The sequence below is a fragment of the Athene cunicularia genome, assembly GCF_003259725.1.
Source record: "Athene cunicularia isolate RWA chromosome 2 unlocalized genomic scaffold, athCun1 chr2_part2, whole genome shotgun sequence".
In the NCBI taxonomy this organism is placed as follows: domain Eukaryota; kingdom Metazoa; phylum Chordata; class Aves; order Strigiformes; family Strigidae; genus Athene; species Athene cunicularia.
In genome coordinates this window covers 9,363,368-9,387,493 of record NW_020799096.1, presented here as the reverse complement: position 1 = coordinate 9,387,493, position 24,126 = coordinate 9,363,368, and the positions used below count along the sequence as shown (strand labels likewise).

The window sequence follows — 24,126 nt, the reverse complement described above, 5'->3', positions numbered from 1 at the left end:
AAATTAACAGTCCCAACAGTAATCCATTCCTTGAAGCATGTGTATGAGAAAGCAGAACAGAAAAAAAAAAATCCTACCAGCACATGCTAGAACAAGCAGTTTAGAAGATTCAAACCCATTTCCTCAGAAAGCAATAAGAAATTTACTGTTGTGTTGAGGTGGGTAATGTTTACTAAGCTCTGTTCCCAGCTTTTACTTCTTATTCAAGCAAACTTCCACTGAAGGCAATTAGAAAGCACATGTGAGAAAATAACTCAGGTACTGATCTCATATATAACCTTTTGGAAAAATGATTCAGGATCCCTGACTCAGTGTAATGACAAAACATTACCTGAATGGGATCCCAATCTTATTCTTGGTCCTTTCAGATTTCAAATATGACAATAGCATTTAAAGTATAATTTTAATCTGTGATGAGTCTTTTTCATACTGTGACACAATAATATTTTATAATGCTGAAAAAAAAAACCCAACAAAAAAACCCAACAGCTTTTATATATGTCCTTAAGTGGGTTATTCAATAGCATAATAACAGCAGCACATATCATTAATACAATAATTTTGTCATCATGACTAATGGTGCTATCAATTAAAAACATCTGTGGCCATAAAAATAATGATAGATGCAAATTCTCCTCCTTGAGCTGTCAACTGCTCATCCTGCCAAATCTCTTCTCCCTTGTACACAGGGTTGGTATAGCACAGTAGCAGTAGTGAAGTCTTAATTTTGTACTAGATAATCATCAGCCACCATGATGTGGCTTACCAGAGGTAAAGCACCACTAGTACAAGAAACTGTAAGAAACCAACTTTTACCAGCTCAGCTTGCTTTGACACACACAAGATGTGAGAGCAAGATTACTATACCAGTAGAGTACTGGTTCCTTCAGTACAGCTTTCTGTGATTACAATGAAAATCCCAGTTGCCAACTGTTCAACCAATTAGAGAAAACTACTACTGAAAATTTGTTAGATTAAGTTAAATTAGTGACTCACCGTTCATCACAGTTAAGTGAAAACCAGATTTAGAGCCAAAATTCCTTACTTCCTGGTATTAGTACGTATATGAGTCAAGCACTAAACTAAACTAAACAGCATCCTAAACACTAAGGCAAATCTGCAAGTACTGTTGTCAGGAATACAGGCTGAAACAGAGATCAGGCTTTCTTGTCCCTAACAGTTGCAAAGCCCAATCAGATCCTGCACTTCACCTAAAATACTACCAAGTGTACTTGTGAAACAATAATAAATATTCTGCCAGAAGAAAAGGATGAGTAAAGATAAAAGAGATTTCACTGGCGCTGAAAGAGATAAAATTGCAGTAGAAGTACCAGCACTCATAAACTTAATTCATCATATACGGATGTTAAGGACCAAAGCAAAGTGCAGAAACAGGTTGCATAGTTCTTTAACCCATGCTTCTTGGTAGAAAAGTGAATGGTACAAACCCAGACATCTAGATAAATCAGCTGAAATACTGCAGCTGAAGATGTACATTAGTTGCAGATAGGCTGGAGAATACAGAGAATGCTTATGTAGAGTATTGAACATCTGCAATAAAAAGAACCACCTTTGATCACCGTGAGTTGAGTGCTGGGAGAAGATGCCAAGCTCCTGTTCCTGGAGATACACATGCTGTGTTTATCCACATAAAGGAAACCCACCCTGGATACATTGGTTGCAGCCAACTCCCGCCCAGTATCAAATTTCCCACGAGCAAGTCCACAGCAAAGCGAGTCAAAGGCCAAGGACATATTCATCTAATGGAAATTAACCTTTTAGACACAGCATAATCTGGAGACAAGCCAGGACACACAACTGACACCACCTAGGAGACCGATGAATATTCTCCACCCTTCAATGGGCAAAGGACAGACATCCGTTCCCATCATCCTGGACCTCTGCAGTCAGAGTAGCACTCTAAAATTATTCGAGTCCTTCCTGGAGAGGTACGCCCAGTAAGCAGTGACAGGAAACTCTACCTCCACCACTGGACTCCTCAAACTGTGTGGGCAATTGCAGAAGCCAAGAACCCTGGAAATGACATTTATCCCAAATATCATGTTGTTCGCAGCTTTGGTCTGATACCTCTACCCCACCCTCCCCCTGCTTTATTTGGGCTGTGAGCTGCTTAGCTACGGATGATCGACACCTCTTTGTTTACCTAGCACAATCAAGGACTTTGTTGGCAGTCCTTTGCATAACCTAACAAATACTCTTGAGTGACAACAGTATTTGTGGGGTTTCAGAAGTATCAGTTCTCCCTCAGTTTCTTTTCAATAGCCACATGGAACAACAAGCATGTAACAGTACTGAACCAAGGCCCAGCAATATACAGGCAGTACACAACTTCATCAGTCCCTCTCCACATCAGCCATATAACCACTGCCACAACAGAAGAGGCAACTACACTGGAAGACAGACTGAAGAAAAAAAAAATATCCTGAGTCTGTAGACATTTTACGATTTCTATGCATGTCAATGGTTAGTCAGTGAGTACTGGAACAGTACACTTTGTTAAAGTAGATCTCTGTTTTGACCAGAATCACCAGTGACAGACGTTCTGTCAGCCTGGGTCAGGTAGAAGACTACTCCACAATTACTGACAACATCAAGGCCCTTTAGCTCCTCATTTCAACTAACAGCAAGGCAATATATCCAGACATGGATATTTCAAAGACTCAGAAATCCCAACTGATGTAGACTGTGTGGTATGTCCACGGAATCACAGCTATTACAGTAGATTCCCACCTAATTTCAAATCAAGATCAGATCTTATTTTTTATATTCAAGGCATTTGATGGCCTGGGTTGTTCCTTTACAAGCATGTACTTCTATTACATATATATGTGTATATACATATAAAAACAGTTATACATATTCTATTCTGAATATGTATCACTATATTGTTCTGTTTAGCTACCAGAAGTACTAACCTGTTAGCATAACGCATCCATGATGGAAAAGGGCACAGCACAATAATTTATATAAATGAGAATACAGGCAGTGACAGGATTTTTCTCAATAATATAGTACGATAGTAGTTTATTAACGTATTGTAAACTTTCATTTCAGTTTTGATCTGCTAATTTACATGCATTTCTTTAACCTGTATTTAGCTTACAAAAAGATTACACAGCTGTTTCCAAGGAAGATAATACCATGTATTGTTCAGGTGACTTTTGATTACGCCTTTGAATTTTTAAAACTCCTAATTGTGTCTAGAGTTGCAACGGACTCTCCTTCACTAGTTATTTGCAGGAAATGTCTCCATTTATAAGCTTGTTTCGAAACTATTTCTTTGGGTCTGGATGACCATGAAGCTATAATCATCAGAGTGAGAAATACTCTGTCCTTTCCAAATATAAAACACAAAAATTAGGGAATACGGGCGATAGATATGTCGTATCTGGGCTAAACAATATAAATGTCAACTGATCAATTTGGAAAAGTTGTTGATGAAAGCTAAAATGATGGAAAGTGTATGGAGTGTTAATATGATATATGGTATTTAGAAATGCAATGATTATGCTATTCAAAGCAAGTGGAGGTAAAAACCCTAACACTGCAGAGTCTATATAGACTTTATACTACCTAAACACTGAAATGTTAAGCAGATCACTTTGGCTTTGCTAGACTGAAAGAAAAATAAACAAACATCATAAACATTAATATTAGGAGTTGTTGTGTTTTAATTTTTTTTTAAACATTACATATGTATGTCTATTGAAAAGAGCACTCCAAAACACTTTGGGTGAACTTAGCAAAGATTTAAACTTAGCATTTTTTGTTCTGCTAGACAGAATATTTGAATGTCGTTTTTTTGGGTTTTTTTTTTTTTTCATAAAGGTGACTTCTACAAATAAGGCGTATATATTGGAATTTTGTAGCATCTGGAAACACCTGCTGAGAACAATACCTGACAGGAGGAGCTGCCATGCCGTCAGGGCTGGATGAACTTGTCTGGGATTTGGGGAATTAGTGGAGAACATATCTTACAGATTATATATATAATGATACTGACATCATGAATAGAGCAGAGCTGTGTGAGTTCCTGAGGGACTTTGGCAGGTGGAAAGGTAATCTCACACATGACATTATTTGTCTGTAGTTCTCTGGAATTGCAAAGGAAGGAAGAGAAGGGAAGGGCTTTAAATGGACATAGTGTCTTCTTGATCAGCAATCTATGGATCTCTGCTACAGTTGCTATGGGTAAAGGTAAATGCTCAGGATTTTCAGAAAAAAAAATAAAAATCAAAGAACCCTGCAGTTGTCTCTAAGAGAAGACTGTCTTACAGACATTACAGACACTTAAAACATTTATAGGGATGTCTGCAATGATTATATCAATCAGTGTCTATGTCCAACTTCATAACTTTCTGTTTTAGGCTCCATACAACTGGTAAGCAACAGAGCAGTAAGTGGTAAAAAGTAATATTTTCTTTTTTTAGGGTGCTGTATAGCGACAGACAACAAGTAAAACAGAAGAGGAAGCTTTTGATCTGGCTGTGACTAGAATGAGAAACAGAATTTTCAATAGTAAGACAGAGAAATAAAATATGAGAGAGAACTAACGTGTCCACATCTCAAGTATATATGCAAAGAGGTTTTATGTGATCCCTGTACAGTGAGGGCACAGTCCTGTTCTTCGCCAAGCACAAGAAGCCAACAAATACATGTAGCTGTGTCACAAGTACAGTGACAGATAAGACAGAAACACATTTCTCCCACAGGGATAGCTTATCATAATCACTTCTGAAAGTATACCTGAATGTATTCTGTACGGGCGTGAAGGTAAATGAAAGTAAATAAAAATTTACTAAGAAAATATTATCAAGCAGAAATAGTGGCTGGTTACTACAAATGCTTCAAACAATAAACAGTTTTGGGCGATAAACTTAAGGCTGATGGGAAATGCAAGAGCAGTTAACCAGTCTGTCCAGACAGATTAAAAATCCTGGTAATGAGAAAAAAAAAATAAATCCATGTACCAATAAGTGATAGGGAAACTTGGTTCAGATAGCTGTCCAAAATTTGGAATGATCTCATGAGCTTGATCCCAATCCAAGGAAGCCAAAAGGCCTAGTGTGTGACGGTCCCTTGAGAACTCTTCCCCAGGTGGATGTTCTCAGGATGAAACACATTTGTTTATTTTGTCTCTTGGTAACAGAAAATTCAATCCATCATTGGCCTCTGACTACCCATCCTGTTTCCAGTCCTCACAGTATCTGGTAAGCTATTGGGAGATTTTTTTTTTTTCCCCGCTCAAGAAAATCATCCTTTAAAATGTCAGCGTGATTAATAAGAGATTAATGGCCTCAGCTCAGCACCTTGTCTGCTCAAATGTCACCTTTTGTGATGTTTGGCGGTTCTCTCTTCCTGAAGGACACAGTAGGCGACAGTCTTGATCAGACAAGAGGCACCCAAGTGCACTTGTTGGCACATAAACACAGACACTAATAATTTTCAATTATACAAGTTAGCCAAAAAAACTGGTTTTGTCCTTTCTGGGAGAATGTGTAACTGAAGCCTTTCAGTGATTGTGATGTCACATTTGGCTGAACAACATTAATTTGAATGACTGTACTTGTTGCATGTTGGGTGATAGTTGTGAAACGTCGGATGTCACATATGTTATATATTTGTGTCAAAAGGGAGTCTTGTTACTGTTGTATGGAAAGGCTTCTTTTTTCTGCTGAAACCTGAGCATCATTAACCTTTCATATAAGTAAAGAGGACTATATATATATCAATGTCTGGGCAAAGTGAAAATGTCTTAATCCTTACAACCTGCATACAGAGAGCCGTCAGTCTGCCTAAGCCTCAGCTCTGATCTCATATCTGTTATTAGGAAAATGCAGACAGCTACCAGCATTTCTTAGATCAGAACTGATTTGCAAAAAGCAGTATATAGACACATGCCTCAGGAAAATAACATGGCTAAACCTCAATTAAAACAGAAGGTTTTCATTCAAACCTCAGGTTGTTTATACTGTACACAATCAGAGTTTGTAGGATTTAATGGCATCATTATTTTAATACGCATACTTTTGAAGGGAGAGCAAGCCCACCACCATCAAAGATGAAGGCCGAGAATAGTCAAAATGCTGTTCATGTTGTAGTATAGTATATAAGTTAAGAGAATTAAACGGATCTACTGAACTTTGGGCTTTATCCATATTATTCTGAAGTCAGTGGAAAAAACAGATTAGAAGGATCAGAAGTGACAACAGTGAGGATGACAGCTCCATTTCATGGCAAATTTCAAGGTTTCATTAAATTATTTTTTCTGTACTGGAATGAATACAAAATCTTTTGTGTACTTTTGTCAAAATTATATTTTGCTCCCTTTCTGATTGAAACTTAAGCTTTATAATGAAAAGAAAGAAAATGTATGCTTCTATACATGAGAAAGGGGCCTCCTGTACAGCATATTTTTTAATGTCGATAAAGAAGCTGTATGGCCAAAAGATCCAGATCCAAACTCCCCTTCTGCCTTATTTGAAACACAATTTTCAATCCCCAAAACATAAATCAAGGTGAAAAGGTTGGATTGATTGCCAAAACTGAGAATGAAAGAGCCCAGCTTTAGTGCTACAATTAAAATAGGACCTATAATGGAGAGCAGACAAAAAAGACTGTGTCTCTTTATGATTGGAATGACAGTAAAAGATTTTAAATTATTATTCTAATAATAATTTAAATTTACATAATTTACTCGCTTGTTTATATCTATAGTGGGATTGCTAGAGAAACTGTAACAGGAAAAAAAAAATGGCAGTTTGAGATTCACAAATTTCCCTTGTTTATAACTTCACCTGGTTGGATTCACGTCTTTTGTTAAGGATGGCTATGTGTCTTGTATACAGTAACATTTTGATAATGTAATTGTCAACTACTGAATAAGTGAAAAAAAGCTTAAATTTGAACATAAAATCCTACGTGCAAGAGACATTTTTGGCAAACCAGTGGGGACCTCCACTCAACAACAAGGGCAGATACTCACTGCCTGTTCCATTAAAATGATTTGCAATACATATAAAAAGAGCACTGCATTAATAAAAACAGTTCAGTAAAATAAGGAAAAAACTAATGAAAAATGTGATCAGGGAAGACAGACAATGAAGAACAAGGAGAGATGCATTCTCAAGTATACTTTTATATTTCTGTTTGAAAAATCAGTATTAAACTGTAGGACCTAAGCTACTGGTACAAATGAATCAAATTCTTCCTAAGTGGAATCTTCAAATCTCTCAGTTGTATCTTTGTGTATGTACAAGAGGCCACACTGGAAAAAGAAAGAGAATACGTTGTAATCAGAATGAGAACGATGGCCAAAAATGAGTTATTCCGCTGAGTTAACCAGATGGGTTTTCATGCCAAGCTATGGTGCTTTTGCCTTTCCTTCACTCATCAGTAAGGGACCAAATATGTTTCCTTTTTTCCATAGCCATCCCAAATGAGCAGAAGTATAAAGTTATTCACGAAACAATTTAAACAAAAAATTAAAACACTGGAACTGCAGTTTAGTATGGTGACCATATGCATTAATCCTTGAAAACACAACGCAAAATATTAATTTCCTTCTCCTCTTGGAAAACTTTTGATTGCTGACATGAGCAACTATTACAGTTAAGTATTAAATTGCAGTGACTGTTGTTTAAATACGGAAAGCTATGGATGCAATAAATCACAGATGGAAGAAAACTGACAGAATCTGCAGTTTTAATCCTAAAATGTTAAAGGCTTCTTTCTTTGGAGGAGGGTTAGGGGTTTTCATGGGTTTTTTTCTTATAGTTCCACAGACATGTCATGTGAGATTTTAGTGAAGGAGACTAAATCCTTGTCACAAAATTTATAGAACGGAAAGAAACAATGTCTTGTCTCATTCCAGAGTGTTGGTAATTATTGCTTTGGGCAACCAAAAGTCTTTGCTAGACAGTGTCCTTTTTCTGACACAGGGGAATGGAGTGTTCTGTCATGTGAGGATTTCATCTTCATTGTAGGCCAAGAGGTTCTGCCAGTAGGAATGTTATTTTTTTTAAAGCTAGCTTTTCAGCTGAGATTCCTACGCAGTATCTTTTTTCTTCTTTCCTACTTTTCCTTCATCGCTGACACTTTACATAGAAGCCAATCTTTTCTTTTGCAAGAAAGCAGAGTTCTTGGAAAGACCATATAACTCTTTCACTAGGAAATCTGTGTTTTCAGGCTGACTAGAGACATAAAACAGATATAAGGAATTAGGTATTCATCCAACTACCCCAGCCCTTCTCTTCCTTTAGACAGCATTAGGTTTTCTGGGTACACCACTTGCCATTCAGTGCACATCTAAGGCTTCAGCTCCAACAATGAAGCCTATGCTAGCTGTAGCTGGATTTTCAATCATTCAGTATGCTGAAGTGAATAAAAACAAGAAAAAAAATGCAGTATAGAATGATGGAATATGTATTAAAGTAGTTCATGGCCTCCACCAAATACCCCATTTACAATGAGTTTTAAAGAAAACCTGAATTTTGGTCTCAGCACCATGAAATAAAAATAGCTTATTTTTTCCCCTCCTGGTTGCCAAATGTGAATAAAACAAATCCTATATAAAAATTACATTTCAACATTACTGTTCTTCATGCTGATCCGTTCATGGAATCTTTTTTCAATGAATTTTTGTCACATCTACCCTGTCATAAATACTCAAGAGTGTTCAATAACTGCAATAAAATTCTGACCTTGGGGTTTTGGAGTCTTTTTCTCCCTTATCTATGTTAAACACCTATCAAATATCTATTTCTACCCAAATCCCCTAAATTTATGGGGTTTTTTCAGTTAATGAAGTCAATACTTCTATCATATGAAAAACATAGATCATGTTTCTTTTGATGAAATGAGCCAGTCACAAAGCTAAAAAATGCTAGTGGAGAACTGGATGCATCTGTTTTAAAGAACCTGTTTGCTTCAACATTAAGAAATCATCTTTCTGTTGCAAAGAGAGAAAACATTCTGTTTACAGGACAACCTTATAATGAAGAACCTTTTTCATCACAATGTTATCATTTAAGGATCGTAGGGAGCAAATGAAGGTTCTTAATTATTTTGATAAATTCTGTGCCAAATCAATAAACTTTTTTTACTTGTTTTACCTGTCAAGAGGAGAAAGGAGAAAGCCTGCCAGTATCTGTGTTGGGCTACTTTAAGGACAGACTATCTTTTTAAGGGCTTTTCCCTTTTATTTCTTGGTAAATGAAAAGAGTTTTCCACTGGGTGAGGAAGTTAACAGAGCTGTCACATAGTTCTCTCAGAAAAACAGATCAAATAATCCTCCAATTCAAAGAAAACTTTTGTTTTTCCTGTTAGGCTAAGCTCTTATACCTTGCCCTATTATAGCACTACATTGGCTCATATTTTGTGTTCATATCCAACAGTCTAAGATGTACAATCTTCTCTCTCTCATATTTATATATATGCAGAATCAGACACACACACACACACACACACACACACACACACACACACACAAGGTGCTCAGAATATCTGGCCTCTTACCAAACCCCTTGTCTCTGTAGGATTCCTACGGCTTTATAATTTTGACATTCTAGAAAGTACTTACTTGCTAATGTAGTGACTTCAAAAATTAGATTTGTGTCAGTTAATTATAGGAAAAGGGGTGGGGTTTTTTGAGATAATGTATAATTTACAATCTACATATTACTTCAGGCAGAATATGTGTTGACAAGATTGCTCAAAATGAGATACCATCTGACACTGTAAATCTGTACTTTAAATACAAATTGGTCTGTTCACACTGGTCATTTTTCTAACTACTGGAAAATGCCAACAGCCTCTGTGGAGGCAAGAACTACTTTTTTTTTTTTTCCACTTTATTGGAATTGAAAGATAAATTATTTTTATGTGTTTTTTGCAGTTTAATACACAGAAGACTTAAAATTATTGCTACTGTGAGACCTTTAACTATGAAAAAAAACATTGGAATATGACCAGAATCTTTGCTAGCAGCCAGGAATAGCCAACGGCGTGGAAAACTAGTGTTCTCAACATGGCTTATGACAATCTATGTCAATGCCAATGCTGTTCATTGTGCCCACTTCCATCAGTAAGAACTTCCTATGGTGATCTGTCATTACTCTCTCTGCTAGTTATAATCTTTTAGTCATCCAAGATTTTCTTTTCCTAAACACACTGTTTTATGTATTCTATAAAAGATCATCATGACATAACTCCTGATGACTAAGTATATTAATGAATATTCCATGAACATCCACCAACACATTGCCTCTCTCCACTGAAAGGATACGTGAAATCAGTTTAAAATATAACTTCTTTGTGCAGTCCACAGTGCGCAATGTATATAATACATCACTGAATATATAATACATCGCTTTCTCTTGAGCATGAAGATGATGATAAATCTTCCCTTGGCAAGTCTCTTCCTGAAATAGAAGGTCAGTTTGCCCCCAGTTATTGCTTAGAGATTATAGTTTTACACATTGAAACTTCAAAATACTCAAGCATGCTTCATATTTCTATACTGAGGCCATGCATCTATTCTGTGCAAATTACAGCGCCCCGACCGTGCTTAAGAGCTATAATAAAATCCTATGAATTCTGTAAGAGATAGATGCTTTGTCAGTGTTATCCAACAAACTAAAACTTGGTCTCACAATAAAACTTCTCTTCCTTTGCCCCCCCACATTTACTGCTGCTGATGGCCAGGGACGTCTGAAGTCACTATGGCCCTATTGTCACAAAAAGCAGACCCACTCCAAACATACAGATGAGGACTGACAAGAGTTGAAAGGTTTACATCTTCCTCAAATTTCAGAAGACAGTAGGAATTTACAGTAATAATTTTATAATGACTGTGTCCATTTCAGCAACGGTGGACTTGTTTTTCTTCAGTATAATTATATATATACTAATCCTCTGCCTAAATCCAGATCTAGTTCCTATTGATAACAACTTTCAAAAAACCTGCATGACTAAATCTTTAGGTCAGTCATAACAAAATAACAACTTATTCTAAGGATGTGATATCACCCTGTATCCAAAATTTGCTCTAGCATTCCCTTTGAACAAGAGGGTGTTGCTAAACCTTTTATCTGGTATCTTTCATTCTGGGGACATGGACAGCAGCTGCATATTCCCCACTATCTACACACTGAATGAGTGTTACAGAGAACACAGAAGAGCAAGATGTACCAAACAGCTGAACAACCATCACATGATCTGACAAAAGTATACTCTTTTATTTCAGTTGGAAAATCTACTGTAAACACAGCTTAAAGAGGTTACAATTTTTTATCTCACTATCTGAGTAGTGCTAGACAACAATATCGCAAAATGTTAACACAGCCTTCCTGCACAGTCAGGTTTGCTACACAGAAATTGTTTGACGTCTAAGATTAGGTTAAGTTTAGAAGAAACTTATCCATAACACAGTTCTCCTTCTGGTCACTGAAGAGATGTAGATTTGTTTAAGTACTGGAGGTAAATTCAATTTAATTTTTTAATGCTGCCAACTAGTGAGTGAATGTGCAAACCAAAATTTACTATTGTCTACAAGAAACAGTTATTTTTTTTTCTGAGGGCTGTTTCAAAAGAAATACAAATTTTATGTCCAAGGCCTAAATTTCTGATAAATTATTTTACCAGGGCAGAAATATCAGAACAGGTTCTATATCTTCAAATTTGAACTGGAAGCAAATCTTGGGATTTGGTAAGAGTGTATACATGATTGTGCAAGTGAGCTGAGTGTGCACGTGTGTACAGGAGTGACACAACTGCTACCCAATTTCACAGTGTGGCAATCCGTACGAGTAAAGCGGCACAGCAACGGTGTTCAGTGGAGAACCTGGGAAAGACAAGAACTAGCTATGTTCAATAGCTCTGTCAGATATTCACTCACACCAGATTCTTCTTCCTCAGATGATGAGAATTAGGTCCAAGATAACCACCGAATTTCAGCCCAAATACAATGCTATGCCACAAGACAACTCCACTTAGTCCATCACCTATCACGAATTTCATCCCATAGTTCCTACAGGAATGTGGCCTTAGTGACAAGCACTGGTTCCCAGGTGGTTCCATTTCACCTGTGAATGACAAGATGGTCTTGGTGAAGGAACATGGTGTAGAGAAATCAGAGTTCTCTCCTAACTCTGTACAGTCTTTCCACGACCTTCACAAAGCCCCTGAAGCCACTTTGTGCCTCAGCTTCTCGATCAACCATATTGTCTCTATTTATGAAATCTGCAATGTACACTAAGGGTAGTAAGTGAAGCAAAAAGATGATACTAGATTAGAAAGTACTACTGCAGCACAGAACAGTAAAAGCACATAACCGCCTCCTGCAGCTAGGAAGGGTGTTCAAATGAGAAGTGAAACGTCCTGCAGTACTTTAATTAGTATTAGATTAAGACCTGCAACTTGAGCCAAACAAAGCCCCTAGTTTCTGGGTACCTGAAACCAGTTCACAGATCAAAATTTTGTACTCTTAAAAGCACTTTATAAAGATCTGACAATTTGTTTTTGCTCTGAAACTCCTTCCCGTACCACAGCCTATTAACTTTTCCTGTTAGCATATGCCCTTTAAAGATATCTGTGGATGTTTTAAAGCCTTTGAGAGTGTGTGTGTGCGGATGCATGAACTTTCAGTATCTTCTGTAACATTTGGCCTGCATATGGAGAAACCTGTGATTTAAAACTAGCTAAAGATTACCAGACAGGCCTCTAAGCAACACACAGAGATGAATGTGCCAAGGGACAATTATTAGAAAAAGAGAGCGAGGCTTCTAGCACTCAGTTAGGGGCATGCAGTTTATCACAAAAATAAGCATGTATTTCTTTGGTTAGGAGACCCATTTTTTTGTGACTTTAAGCAAACAAATTGCTTATTTCTATTTTCTCACTGTGATCAAGCCAAATAAATTACTATAAAATAACACTTTTCATAAGTAAACAGTTACTTTGAATGCCCACATTTTAAAGAACCTCAGTTTATGGGACAGAATATATGGCCAGCACTTACAATAATTAACAATAGTTTTGGAAGCAGGAACCAGCAAAAAAATTTCATTCATATCTTCAACACAGCACAAGCTGGCACTCTTTTCTTTACTATGAACAAACAATCTGAACTCCCAGACGATGCTGGCATTCAATTAGAGGCTGAGCACTGCAGGTTGGATCCAAGGCCACTTAAATTAGATGGTATCTACAGGATTTGAAAGTAATTATGCATTGCACACATCTTTTTCTTCTGAAAAAGTCCCCAAGACATTTCATGATTTTTGCAGCTGGGTAGTGCTTGCAGTGAATAATGTGCTAGTTTTGAGCCCACCTAAAGATTATTTACAAATTCAGGTTGAAATCAGCAATAGTTCAGCTCCAAATAATCCCCTAAAACCTAAATCACATCGCTTAAATGAATTCCAAAGCGATTGCTTATAAATTATGCTTCCATTCTGAAATTCATCTTTAAAGAGAAAGAAGGAAAAAACAATACGTTTTAAAACTCAACAAAATATTTTGACTTGGGATGACAGGCTTATACCTAACTGACTGCATGAAAACATTTCAGATCACCAGGAAAGGACTTGAACTTTGTTTTCACTGAAAATACAAAAAAAAAAAAAAAAAAAAAAAAAATTACAGGGCCACCAAACAATCTTCTCACTCTGGGAAGTAAGCCTCATTCACCTTCACTAGGATCTTGTTCATTGCCAAATCCAACTGTCTCTCTCTTTTTTTGAAATGAAAAAGGACCAACTCCACCCCACACTTCTAACCACATTTATTCCTCCACTCACTCTTTTTCTTCATCCTAGGCCTTTTCTCCAACTGTCCATTTGCAGCAGCTGGATGTCATTCTTTTTTTGGGGCTGCTCTATTGATCTGGAAGGATCCTGATTCCCTGAGTCAGCTTCTCTCCCTAAATCTTCCCTTCTTTTTTCTCTTTAGTTTATCTGTTTCATGGCTCCTTTGCACAAAGAGGATGCTACATAAAAATTGCACCATTCACAAACATCATCTCCAGTCCTGGGGTTTTTTTAGGGCTGTTCTATGAGGGTGGTACTAGCTTTCCAGTTAAAACCAGCAACTGCAGTTGGCAAAAATGCATGCATTTCAAAAAGTCTTTAGCTTATATACACAAACTCACGGCCAGCATTGTTTTTTTCTCATAGTACAAGAGCTTCAAAAACTCTCAGAGAAATAAATACAGAAGGGTGCTTCAAAGTTGAAAAACGAGCTCTCAAAACACACATGAATTTATATAAACAAAGATTAAACCAGATTAAGTTGGACCTATATTTAAAAGCCTTCCTGTAGTTGTATGGCTTTCCCTTTTTTTTTTTTTTTTTTTTCTTTTTGAGGAGTGAGTTTGTAATTACCTGTCAAAGAACAAAATAGTAATGGTGTCTGGAAAGAATGCATTATTTAGAGAGAGTGACTACTTAGGAAAGAAGCTTTCATCACAGGATATATTCCATGGAAACGTAAAGTTTACCTGTAGCATGAGCTATTTTACTGTAATTTGACTCCTGCCTTGACACTGTTTTCAACAAAAATAGCCAATGACTACCTGCCAAGCAAGCCTCCCCAAAAAGCAACCCCCTCCCCTCCCCCCAAAAAACCCATAATCTTGGAAAGAAACATTAAAAGTACTTAAAAGAAATATTGAAACTATTTTTTAAATTTGCCTTGAATTAAGCTATAAAGCAAAGCTCACAACTGATCATTTTCCAGTCACACCACATCATGAAAAAACTTACTTGACAAGATGGATTAACATTAACATGTATTCGGGGACCCTTTACTCCCAGACATCATGATATAAAAGCACTTAACAAGTAACAATCACCATGGTATGAAGGTGTGAAATACCAGTTTCCAATAACAGTTTATTGAATACAGAAGATCAATTAGAGAAAATTCCCATCAGCTTAACTATTAACATTTTCCATTACAGAGGCATTGTTAACATAACTCAAATTGTTTATCTTTCCACTTAATGTGGATACATGAGACTGAACTCTTAATTTCAGTGCAGTTGCTGAAGTATATTAGGTCATTCTCATTCTAGGCCATTTGAATTCCTGAAATGAGGAGCAAAAAGCGTTTCAAGGCCAAATCCATTGCTTTTGTGAATGCTGTCAGGTCAGACACTCTCCTGTGCAGAGTTTTACTTGGAGGAGGCAAGCTGGGGAACACTATCAGGAAGCCATTTATAGCTCCCTAATTCTGTGAGCACCTGGTTGAGACACAGCAGAGCACAGCTGCAGCGTGCCCTTGACACCCTCCCCCTTCTTGCCTCCGGTATGCGATCAAGGGGTGGTGGGATAACTGGGTACAGTGGCAAACAGGGGGATTCTCAGGTGGTCAGGTACACACAGGTTACATGTCCTTTCGTTTGCACACGTGTGGCAAAGTTGGCTAGGGTCGTCTTAATGAATTCAGCGTATCTGAATAGGTGCATCCAAAGAAAGAGAATTCCATGCAATTAGACGATAATGCTTCTTGAGAACGCTTTTTGTTGATGTTGCTGTTACAAATAGCACACAGGAAGTGATTAATCCTTGCACATTGCCATGATACTATTACAAATAAGAAGCTTCCAGCTTGAGGACTATATATGGAACACCTTTTTCCCCTTCCATTTAAAAATAGGGTATTTACACCATATTAATAGCCATCTGTCTTACAGATTTTCCTTTTTTCTCTGCTTACAGCATTGTAACCCACAACGTACCTTTTCCCTAACGCCATAAACACACCTTCAGATTGTTCTTTAAAAAAAAAAAAAAAAAAAAAAAAAAAAAAAAAAAAAAAAAAAAAGAAAGAAAAAAGAAATCCACACCTCAACGCCCTTCCTCCAAAAATACAACAAAACCACTTCATAGCAGGTGGAGTCAGAAAAAAAGCAAATTATTTCACTTTTTTAGTCACTCTGCAATATTCCCCCAACACAAATGTCAAATTGCAGGTGCATACGAAATACTTCTGTTATGACAAGATCTGTGTATCTTTGTAACCAGCGCTTCTCATAATGATGTGTGAACTAAATGCTAACTGGAATAAAATGGACCAAAGCCAAAAAAAGTCCCAAGTGGCAGTCACGTACAGAAGAGGGACTAAACCATGTGAGAACAAAAGGTCATCTGGCTGATAGTCCAAAGGGAATCACCATTTTCCTTTATTTCTTAAACTTCTAGGGCTCCAGGAACAGTGTTTGCATAGTAACGGGGTTTTAGCTCACAATGCTAAGGGGATACTGGCTGGCACCACCATCTTCATAGTGAATCATCACAGTGAAGCAGGGGACAACAGAGACAGGGATAAAGGTTCAAGAGCAGAAATTGTCAGACTCTTTAAAGATTGCAGCTAGCAAAGTTTACATCTTTGTTACTTCCATTTCATATTAACAGCATGCCACAACCTATAAAAAAGGAATGAACTGACGCAAGAATTAAGATCAAAACTTCTCAGAAGAAATCACTATGCTCTCTTCCACCCTAGGCATCCAAATCCAGGCCTTTGTACAAGACCGTAACTTTCTCCATAAAGCCATTCTTAGATGTAGCAAGCTAGAATGCTTGTGTACACTACCCCTATAGGAATGTTCTACCTTACTTTTCAGCCTATATATACTCATGAACAGTTTTATGCCTATATGCCTTTACTTACAAAAATGCATCTTCCACTCTGAAACTTGCCCTTTAATTTATTTACAGGAAGCAAAAATAATCCCCATATCTCCTGTTTTCTTAACAAGGCATGCTCTTTATAAAGTATACCTAGCTAGGAAAATGGCATTCTGACTGCAGCACAAGCTGGAAAATCAAGAAAGAAGTTAACTATAACAGAAAGGAAAGCAGATGACAGCACACAGGTACAAGTTTAGCTGGGACCTTAAAACAGGTGCTCTGGTTTCTAATCCACGCTGAAGACAGTGCTACTGTACTTTCATTGCTTGTTGCTTGCTTTAGAGAGAGCAAAGCAAGTAAGGGTATCCCCACTTATCTGACAGTCACACAGCTCTGGCAAAACAGCCATGAGAAAGGTTAAGGATATAGGGTCACAGTGCATCTCCTTGGATACTAATAACGTTTTGGCTAAGGCAACACAGAACTTGGAACAAGAAGCTGCACTTTTATTCATCCTCTAAGAAACCATTTGCTAGGGCTCTAGTAGTTCTTGGTAATTTAAGTGAATCTACAGTAGCTTGTGGAGAAGTGCTGTGCCAGTGGGACCGTGAGGACAAGTATGCAGAATATCCTAATCATCAGGCTCACGATCAGAAATCACCTGCATATTACGTGTCAGTCTCCTTTTAAAAGCATACTTTAACATGACATTTTACGTTATTAATAAAATTTTGCAGATTTTCACCAGTTACGTAGAAAGAAACTAATACAAAACATTTAACATAACCTTCTGATTGTAGCTAGCTATGTTTTATCCTAGGATCTGCCACACATTTACAGTGCATTTATGAAAAAGGCAACTTCGCTGAGTAAACAGTCCACAGGACTTTTCTTCAGCCCTTATGATTGATGCACAGAAGAAGTCTTCTACTCCATTCACTCCAAGAGCTAAGGAAGTAAGTCTTATATTAAATTCATTGGACTGGGAAGCATCTTCCTCTATGCTAACTAGCAAAGGTAAAATTAATCCCATCAAAATTTAGTCAGATGAAAAGTGAGCACCTAGTCTCACCTAGACAGGCGGGATGAGCTGCCATCTAGAGGTGTCCCTGCTCCCTTTCTCCCCACTGAAAACTGAGGCACTATAAAACCTGCTTAGACTGCATGCCTAAATGATGGATAGCTAAAACTAGGCAAGATGACTCCCCACACACCTCACGATATTTATAAAGACCCTGTGCTTTGGCATTTTTTGGTGAAAATTCTGCAATTATTTCTGTATTATTAGATTTGTATCTTTACTCACCTCCTACTTCTCAAAGCATCCTATTCACTGTGTGCTGCAATGAACTGACAGCAACTACAAAAAATGTTAAAATACCCTGACGATGGACAAATGCTACACAGTAACGGCCTTCCCTACACCCACTTTGATTCCTTAACCTGTCAACTCATCCTCAGGAACCAGCTATGAAGTTCACAACCTTGCTAATTGTGAAGCAACTACTCAATTGACAATTCAAACGTTGGACACATACCAGGACTTACAAGGGAGTTTACAGTCTTTTTTTCTTGAGAAACTACCTTGTGCCCTTGTTAAGAAAACTTAATGCTAAGACTTGTATATCAAGTTAACACAACCAAGCAAAAAGTTCTAAGTAATCCCTTCTGCAAGAGTCATTCAATAACACCTTTCCACCGAATCAGCCTGGAATCCTGTTCCTCTTCCTCATGGAAACCGTTCTATACAGTAGTGTTGCTCCACGCCACTGACTTGGCTTTCTTGTTAATTTAAGGAATGGCTCAAATCTATCCAGGAACTATTCCTTTACTCTGTTTTGCAAGATTTTCCACAGATTTCCTTAGAAAGGAAAGTTTCTTGTTATGCTGGGGTTAAGGTGCAGTGGGAAGGGTGTGGGCAAACAGGGAAGGGAGATGACATTTTAAAATGCTTTATAAAACACCAGATGTTGCAGAACCAACGGAGTGGAACAATGTATTTGCAATTATCAAAAGAAGAGAGTTGTTTGTCCGCATTTTTAAAAACTCATGGGATACTTTTAAGTCACTTAGTTGTGGTCTTTCTGTGTGTGAAGAACATAGCAAACGCCCTTATAGATTTGATATTTAAATGACATGCACAACAAGGGAACTGCTTGATGTGGTTCAACATTTGCTCGTTACACTCTGTACTATGCTGTAAACATTCCAGCTGCGTGAATAATATAAAAACTATGCAAAAGCATTTTGCCCTTCTTAGTGTATCTTTCTTGTGCATGTTTGAGTTCTATAATGTTGACATGGGCACATTATAAGGCAATGCTGGAAATGTACTTCTGTATATTTCCAATGACAGATGCAGGCAGCTGACAAGAAGATCCTACTTCCTAACTTGCACTTACAGCTTCAGTTTCAAAAAACCTTTTAGCTGGAAGCCTAAGAGCTATGTAGTTTTTCTATGCCATAGCTATGAGCGGGATAATTTCTATATTTTTTTTTTGTCAATGGGAGAACTAAATGTTTTCACACTTAAGTATCCCTTCCTTCTAATCACTAAAGACCACATTCATTTAAAATCGATCTGTTCTTGCACGTTTAAAGAACTGCTGCAGATATTTTTTTGCACCCTGACAGATATTTCTGTTTGGAAACAATTCTGCTCGCACATTACATCACTTCTATATGGCTCTAGAAATGTTCTGGGGAGGCTAGGAGACAGAGTCAGAAATGCTGAGCTCTGTGTTCACTCTTCCATTAACCAACTGTGCTCCTTTAGACAAGTCATTTAATCTCTCTGTGCCTTGGTTTTCCCATCTGTAAAAGACAGCAGTTATAAATATTCAGCTGTCTGACAGAGGTGTTGTGAATGCCAAAATATAGTACAACTCTGAAAAGTGACTATGCAAAAAGGCATCTTCTGACTCAAAGAGCCTCTCCCCCGGTGAAATCCACATGTGAATTCACATGGCCTATACACCACACAAGCTCCGTTCTGAGCACTTAAGGAGAACATTGCTATACAGTGGGCTTGTGTAGAGTGATGGATTTCATTCCCCACAGGACACTTAGCCACATGTGCTGACTTCAGTGGCAAAAAAATATATTTTTATTGATTTTTCTCCTGATAGTCATGCAGAACGTAGCTGAGATTGACGCAGCTGCAGATTCCATTCCACCCTGTACTCCTTCGATACAATCATTTACTGTTCTTTCACATAGTGCAGCAACAGTGAGGCAACACTATTGAAAGTGTTGGAACTGCCTACAAATCTCCACGGGAAAGAATCTGAAGGCAGAGGGATAAAATGAGCCTTGAAGCAAATTGGACTGCACAGGTGTAAATAACTTGGTCAGCAGAATCTCTGTAACTAGTGATGATGAGTACATTGGGAAGAATCCGGTCAGCTCTCACAGCAAAGGCTCAGTTTGCAAGGAAAAGCTTATTTTTAGTTGCAAGCAACAATGACTTGATCATGAGTTACTGAGGACAACTAACATGGAAGGTTTCAACACCATTCCTGCAGCAGCTTTTCAAAAATCTTTAATGTATTAATACTTGAGAAGTACTGTAAAATCCTGAGACGAAAGACAATGCAGAAAGTATTACGATGCCTCTCCTTTGGGTTTTTTGGTCATTTACAGGAAAACAAATCTTTGCTTCTTAAGAATTCATCTGCCTCTTATATTCCCATTGTTTGTGTTTATGACATAATCATTTCCACAGCAACTAATTAGGAGAAATCAAGAATTATGGCCTGAGATGAGGCCTGTAAGGAGCAAATTAAATCATACATGAGTTACATAGTAGATTTTTTTACTGGAAATTTCTATCTAGCTAAAAAAAAAAAAAAAAAAATTAGAAACAGAGAAGCCACAATATACTATGCAAGTGAATTTGTTTAAACTGAAGAGCAAACTTTCACCTAAGACAAGACTGTGTCTTTTATTCACTGGCCCATTTTCTTCTTGCACATGTAGCGTATGTTTAAGAAATCGAAATGGCTGAACCAAATCAGATCAAAAGTCCATGCAGTTCAGTGGCCAATGGAAGAGTGTCTGGTTGTAGAGAGGACAAATACATGGAGATACTTTTCCAGCATACTCTCACAGTAATTTTCAGCCAGGGACTTCCATCTGGAACTTCTTCAATGCAAGAAAATCAATCCTACTTCATGTAACGCCCCCATACAAAAGCACACTAGAGTATTCCTTTGCTGACTCTCCTGGTGGCTTGGGATAAAGTGAGAGGAAGAGGTCCATTAATCCCTAATGTTCTTTGGCATGCCTTATTTTAAATGGCTTTAGCTATTGTAGAAAACTGCTAAACATCAAAATTATGAGTATCTGAGTAAGATTTAAATTAAAGCTATTGATCCTGTGGCTGGGTGAAGCAGGGCAGAATGCAGGCCAGAAGGAGCACTCACACAACTGCCATCAGTATCAGTTCAGCTGCATCTAAGGATGGTCATGGAGATTTTGGCCATCCAGTGGCCCACCTACACTTCTATCAAAAGGTCAGGGAGGGATAATGACATACACCAATAAGGTGAAATTAGGACTAAAAAAATTCTACTTTGCCACATTCTCTTAAAACCATTTTGTCTCCCCTCATAACAAACAAGTACTTTCCCCAGGGCTGCTAAGCAGCTCTCCTTCTCACAGTCTCCGGTCACAGTTGACTCCTACATCGGTCACGTTGACTCCTATACTGCTTTGTGTCTTCAACAAGTTTCAAGATGCTCACAGATAACAGCTCAAAGAAGAGTTGTTCTTTATCAAAGAGACAACTTGAATAATCAGCAAGGAAGGGGATTAAGAAGGTAATAACCCACCTTCTAAGTATAATCACTTTGCAACACACTCTACTTTCTTTTTCCTGTCACCAGTACTCTCCTCTGAGACAGGGACTATGGCAAGTGAAACAAAGAGGTCAGCAATGCCAACTGGCCTCCACGTTTTGGGAATTCAAGGAAGGATCTTTATTTTCCTCTTGCTGAACACACAAAGCAAAAGGAAAGGGAACAAGAAAATGGAGAGAGGCTCTTTGCCATTTATTATGTAGTGTTTAGCCCTTAGAATGAGAAGGGTGAACATCCTTGAGGGAGATAAAACTTAACTGTACAAGCTCCATTTCTGAGGTTAAAGTGAGTTTTTATTAAAGTGAATTCAAAGTTTTGCTTACTCACTATAAACATTTCAAGGATACACTGTGTCAAACAGCTCCTTATGTTAAATACAATATATGACACTGATGTTTTCCATAGTTTATCATCGATAGAACTGGAAGTGTAATGGCAATTGGTTTTAACTTTCTGGGCAGACAAAGTAATTTTGATAATGGTGGCCACCAGAGACAGGAAGAAGTCTAAACATTCTTGATCTTTGGGGTTAGTGGGAATTCAGATGAATGTGGAGGGACCACCCATGTTCTCTTGGGAGAAGGGTGCTGGCAGCCTTGTGTAACACACAGTCCTTTTTTGGCTCACGCACAAAGGAACAGGAGAATCAGCTCTAAGAAAGTCACACTTCTGGACAGATGCAAGTCATTGCAACTGTGCGTACCATATGTGGGGAATGGGAAGGGACTGAATACAAACAGCAAAAGAGGGAAAGTGACAGAGCCCTGGAAAGTGGGTTCCTCCTGAAGCAGCAAGGGACTTGAAAAACCACATACTAGGCCAAGTCAGCTCAGGGAACTTTCTTTACTGCCAGCTGAACTCTCAGGCAGATGAAACAAGGCAAGAAAAATTAACAAAAGGGCATTAACAATAAAAAGACAGGAGTCAGCATAAGATCCAGAGAAATGAAGCCTTTTGTATGTCAGCCTGCTCTTGTTAACCTAACTTGAACTCCCCACATGACTACTTTGGGTCAGGAAATGGAGCGATTACAAGCAAAGAGCTACTGCTCCACACCAGGTAAGCAGTTCGCCTCTCTGCAGCAAAGCTCCACAGGGTTGGAAATGGGAGCCTGGTTCCGAAAAGTGAACCAAAGTGATTCACATTCATGTGCAGCTCTAGCAGTTGTCTGCTGACCGATTTCCAGGTGCAGTGGTTTATTCTGCTACCAAAACAGACAGGAATATAGAAAAAAATTCCTGTTATAATGTGCCAAATCCTCACAGGTACCTGAAAGGCTTAGATTCACCCACTTGGGCTACAGCGAGCCTTTGCCAACCTGAATCTACCAACATCAGTCAGGGTCATGGAGCAAAAAAGCCCATCTCACTTAGCCTTGCTAGCAAAAGTAGATGCAGCTAAGCTAAGCAATAAAATTCTACCTTTTTACTGGGGAAAAATAGTATGACCTATAGAAACAAAACCCATAAACTGTGTTTCTCTGGGAGGATTTGCCAATACAGTTTAGCCAGGAAATACTTTTCAGTGTTAAAAAAACTTGTGAAACATGGTAAGATATTGCACTAAAAACATTAATGAAAGTTGGAAAACAGTAAGTTGAATCCTACTTTTTGGTTGGAGTTTTGTCACTAACTTTAGTTGGGGTAAGTTTTCACTCATAAATCCACAAACAATATAGTAACATTTGTGACCTAGGTAATTAGACTCAGATACCCAGAAGTATCCACACCTGTGAAAAAAAAAAAATTATTGCATCTTGTAGACTCCATTCCACACATACATGGACAAAGCTTAACATGCAGTTCTGGCTCTTTTTTTTTTTTTTTTTTTTTGCACACATTCACAAAATATGGGATTTGCAAAACAGTACAAAATGCACACATTTCAGGTTTATATATAAATAGTGAGTACCTCTTGCACCACGTAAAGTGAGTTTTCCTTCGCTTGACAGCATGCTTTTTAAGCAATCATGGATTTGGATAAATGTATAGGAAAGTGGCAGTATCCACATTTTAGCAGCAGCAAAGAAGGGTTAGGGAGGGATTAGAAAGAAACACAAATTCTTGCAAGATAGTGAAGGTCAGGTCTTGATACTGGTTTCACGCTGAAGAGGGCTGTGGTGGCAGCAGGGCTGTGTCCTGCCGAGTGCCACGCGCAGCCACGCGCGTCCCAGAAAGCTGCAGGAACCCCACACAGGACGGGGATGGAGGACCCATCCTCTCTGGTGATTCTGCCTTTTTTTAAAGGTTAGTTGGTGACACAAAGGATGAAGCTTTAGGTCCTTCTTCTGCCTCGGGTGCCAGGGAGTGCTCTCAATACTTGCTGATAAAAGGAGAAGGTGGGGGGCTGCATCTTGTTAAGCTTGACTCCTCTGGTAACGAGTGATAAGGTCTTAATGGATACCAACTTTGGTTGTTTTCTTTTGGGTTAAACCTGTAATTTGTTCTAGTGTGGATGAGATCTGAACCTGTCCTTGAAAACATCCAAACACAGACAGTTTTCACTTCAGTGACAACACAGGTATCTCATGTCACACAAACTATCGCTTGGCACCTTCAGCTCCATTCTGATCTCTAGCACAGCCAAGCGTTCAGAGGGGATTTGCTAGAAGT

The 24,126-nt window shown here is 38.1% G+C and overlaps 1 protein-coding gene across 1 annotated transcript in view; it reads right to left on the bottom strand.

Annotated features, from left to right (window-relative positions):
- SUGCT (succinyl-CoA:glutarate-CoA transferase) overlaps positions 1 to 24,126 on the bottom strand; it is a 330,401-nt gene that overhangs the window by 82,183 nt on the left and 224,092 nt on the right. The window lies entirely within an intron of this gene.